Raw genomic sequence first — 4,240 nt, forward strand, 5'->3', positions numbered from 1 at the left:
ACCGCACGCACACCAGACTCCCTGATGGCCGGGGCCCTATCATATCACAGAAGCCTTTCTTTTTGCGTTCATCATCTCTCTGTCACGACAGCCCTCGACCCCTTCCCACCAGAACAGAAACATTTAACTTGGCACCGCTCTGCGTATTCGCAGGGAAAAGCATTCCTGTGGAATGCTGGGATATGGCGGTGCAAAGGCGGGCCAAGATCCTCCCCTCCGCTAATCAGACCCTGTTTGGAGGGGAAAAGTTTTCGTGGGTCAAAACCATTTCCTGTGGCGGGACCCATAGAACCGGCTGCTAAGAATAGCACCCTCCCCCTCCTCCCACCCGCCCCCTCCAACCCTCCCCCTCCCACCCTCCTCCCCCTCCCACCCTCCTCCTCCCACCCTCCTCCTCCTCCCACCCTCCTCCTCCTCCCGGCCGTTTGGAGTTCTCTGCTGCCTGCTCCCTCTCCCAGCCCGGCTGGCTCCCAGCTCCACTGACTGTCCCACGACATCCAGTGATGTCTCTTCACCCCCCCCAAAAAAAAGAACCATTCCACCATGGGGGGGGGGAGGGGAACACGGCTGACCACAGAGATCCCCCCCCCCCCCCTCTACCGTCCACCGTTACCACGGAGACCAGAACCAGCAGCAGCAGCAGGACCTTCCTGACGACGCCAAAGCGCAGCGCTGCAAGGCCTCGTCTTGAAAGACGTCGGGGGGGCGCGACAATGTACTGGAATGCACGCTGGGGTTTAAAAATAGAGCATCTGGGCCACCTAGCCCTCGATTGTTACTCACCGCTTCACGGAACGGACTCCCGCTGGGACGCACACTTCCTCCTCTGGCACTGAGGAACCGCTCGGCCACACGCTGGCCCATGCGTCAGAGAGAGAGAGAGAGAGGGAGGGAGAGAGAGAGAGAGGGAGAGGGAGAGGGAGAGAGAGAGAGAGTATATATGCATGTGACGAAGTGGCGGCATGTCCCGTTTTTCACGCAGCAGAGCGGTGGACTTGACTTTGTCAGTACAACATCCCCACATTGTGTAATAGTGTAATAAGCAGATGTTTTTCCTGTACAAGGGAAGATCTGTCCCCTGTTGGTCGCCCCCCCGCCCCCCCCATCCGATTACAGCCCTAGTGTAAACAGTGGCTCACCGCCCGGCCGGCAGATACCAGCCGCCTTATTGTTTTATTCATCAGGGGCTGGGAACAACCGCCCGTAATGGATGGCACCAGTGTTGCCAGATTGGGCCAGATCTCCCACCCAATCTGGCAACACTGGCTGCAGTGCACTGGCCCAATCTGGGAACACTGGACGGCACGGTTAAAAGAGGCCTCCCACCACAGACCGTTGACGTTGCCAGATTGCGCGGGGAATTCGGGCCCAATCTGGCAACACTTAGAAACCAACTTTAGACATTGGTTTCTCTATCGCTCGTGCGGACGGCCACGCCCTGCAACCAGCGCCGAGTTCCACTGCGTGACATTTGATTGATGTCCTTATCGGGTGCCCTTTTGAATCGCCCACTGGCATTCTTGGCCCCGCTCCACCCGGGGGGGGGGGGGGGGGGGGCTGCTCTGCCTGGTACCCGGGATTGGCTGGAGCTCGCTAGTGCGGCGCTTTCTCCTGTTCAGCGCCCCGGTCATGGACTAACCCCGGGGGACACAGTGACACAGTGCAGCTTACTGGTTTAGTCTCCCTGGGAGAGGTCAGAGCTCTGAAAAAAAAAAAAAGAAAGAAAAGGCTTCGATTGCCATTGATTCCTGAGCTGGATTTGTAGTAATGTTTCTGTGGGCCCTTGTTTGTGTTGACGTGCTCGTTTTCCTCAATGGTTCCATCATGTCTGTTTTGACATGCTGCCGTGTGTAGTTCCGTTACCTTGTATTGTGGTGTACTGATGGGACACCTTGGCCAGCCGTCCCTTGAAAAGGAGATATTCATCTCAAGGGGCCCCTGGTTAAATAAAGGTGAAATAAATAAACGACTGTCACACTAAATAATAGTGTTTTTAATTCCGATTTGTCTCTTTGTGTTTGTCTTCCGCAGGCGAGTCGGGTCTGGGGAAGTCCACGTTGATCAACTCCCTCTTCCTCACAGACCTGTATTCATCAGAGTACCCTGGGCCCTCCCACCGGATCAAAAAGACTGTACAGGTACGGGACGGTCACCCCCCCCCCCCCCCCCCACGCATACCCCCGTACCCACCCCCATACCCACCCCCATACCAGGGCTGGGCGATAAACCGATGTTATCGATTAACTCGAGTGTGTAGCTCACGTCGACTTGTTTGAATGAAAATCGGTTTTCTCTTCAACATCCGTCAACATCCCCCCCCCCCCCACAGAGCGCGCATTCACCAAAGCCAGTGATACACCAACATGGCAGCGAGCCGGGAAGAATTAGTTCCTAAGAAAGGCGCGGTGTCGTCCGTTATTTGGAATTGGAAGTCTGTTGCTAGCAAAGGCAGCAGTATGACGAATTTACTGCAGCACCTCAGGCAGAAACACCCCGCCGAACGGGAGAGATGTAGCGCGCAGCGGAATGAGAGAGACCGCGGCACCACCACACGCACCACACGCACAGCCAGTAAAGCACAGACCACCGTCACACAAACATCTGCCAACTGCATCCCATGTGAAAAGAATTGGCCCCGCTGGAAAGCCGTAACTGATGCGATCGTGGCTGGGTGGTAAATCGATTTAAATCGGAAATCAGATTTTTTTGTGAAAGAAATCCGGGATTTTTTTTTTTTTTAGGCCATATCGCCCAGCCCTACCACATACCCCGCTACCCCCATACCCCACTACCCCCATACCCCGCTACCCCCATACCCCACTACCCCCATACCCCGCTACCCCCATACCCCGCTACCCCCATACCCCGCTACCCCCATACCCCTGGGCAGAGTAGCTTCACCATGGAAAGGGTACCGTGAGGCGAGGCCTCACTGTGCTCCCGCATCAGGTAGTTGGCTTCTGATTTAAATGTGGTAATATTTGCATTTGTTCAAAGCAGATTGATTCATCACCTCTGTGATCACAGGGAGGTTCACACTCTGTGTGTGTGTGTGACGCAGTCAGGGTTATACATGGGACAATGACGGATGGATGTCAGGAGTATTACCGGTTAAAAGCCTTTCTGCTCTACGCCGAGCCATCAACTGACTCAATCATATTAACGTGTAATTACATCCATGGCCTTAAATGTCAGGAGGAGCCGTCATCGTCTGACGTGCACGCTATGGGTACATTCTTTGATGGGAGGTGAATAGGATCAGGGGAAATGATTGTGTTTTCCAGTGGAGGTGTCTATTAGTTTCCTGACCTTTCGTGAACCAGATTTCCTTTTTTGTTTGTCGGGACTATAAAACCATCAACGCGTTGCTTTTGAACGGCAGGTCGTAAAATATCCGACGTTTCCCGACATAATTAGGCAAGACTCGTGTTTAGTGTGTAAGGAGACACGCTTTGATGTGTGTGTGTGTGTGTGTGTGTGTGTGTGTGTGTGTGTGTGTGTGTGTGTGTGTGTGTGTGTGTGTGTGTGTGTGTGTGTGTGTGTGTGTGTGTGTGTGTGTGTGTGTGTGTGTGTGTGTGTGTTTTTTGTGTTTTTCCAGCTCCTCAGCACAGCTAGCTAATGGTACGGTGTAGCGTGCCATTGCATGCTTTACGATCCCTGTGCGATATCACGGCAAGAGTCGACGTCATGGGCCAAACAAGGACACTGGTTAGCTGGGAGGGGGTGGGGGGGGGTGGGGTAGCCTGATGGCACCAAAGAAATCACTGTCAGTCGAGTGTCTTTTGGGTGCCGTCATCTGCACTTTTATTTTGTGGGTCACTCAGTTAATGTAGGTCAAAAAAAAAAGTTTTTATATGACTGTGTACTGTGCTTGTACAGTACACAATGTGTTGATGATTAAATGGTCACTGGTTGGTTAAAAAAACCATGTGGTTTGGGTTATGATATATTTGGTGTTGACCAAGGCGCCTGAGTCCGGCTCTCTGAGCTCCGTGCCCTCCTCCCTTTGACCCCCTCTCTCTCCTCTGGGCCCCCAGGTGGAGCAGTCCAAGGTGTTAGTGAAGGAAGGAGGCGTCCAGCTCCTGCTCACGATAGTCGACACCCCCGGCTTCGGAGACGCCGTCGACAACAGCAACTGGTAGGAGAAGGTCCTCCGTCTGTCCTCCTCTGTACGCCTCTGCTGCGTGGTTAAATTTATTTTGTTTAACCTTTATTTATCCAGGGGAGTCCCATTGAGACC

At 53.7% G+C, this 4,240-nt stretch overlaps 1 protein-coding gene and 1 long non-coding RNA gene across 3 annotated transcripts in view; both read left to right on the plus strand.

Moving 5' to 3' along the window:
• Positions 1-4,154, plus strand: part of LOC311351196 — a 4,413-nt gene extending 259 nt beyond the window's left edge. The window contains exons 2-3 of the long non-coding RNA XR_014636722.1: positions 2,032-2,138; positions 4,038-4,154. This is a non-coding gene — a long non-coding RNA (uncharacterized lncRNA). The remainder of the gene's footprint in view (positions 1-2,031; positions 2,139-4,037) is intronic.
• Positions 1-4,240, plus strand: part of LOC311351107 (uncharacterized protein) — a 223,410-nt gene that overhangs the window by 32,405 nt on the left and 186,765 nt on the right. The window lies entirely within an intron of this gene.

The sequence above is a fragment of the Micromesistius poutassou genome (genome assembly GCF_964030765.1).
Source record: "Micromesistius poutassou genome assembly, chromosome: 8".
Classification (NCBI taxonomy): Eukaryota; Metazoa; Chordata; class Actinopteri; order Gadiformes; family Gadidae; genus Micromesistius; species Micromesistius poutassou.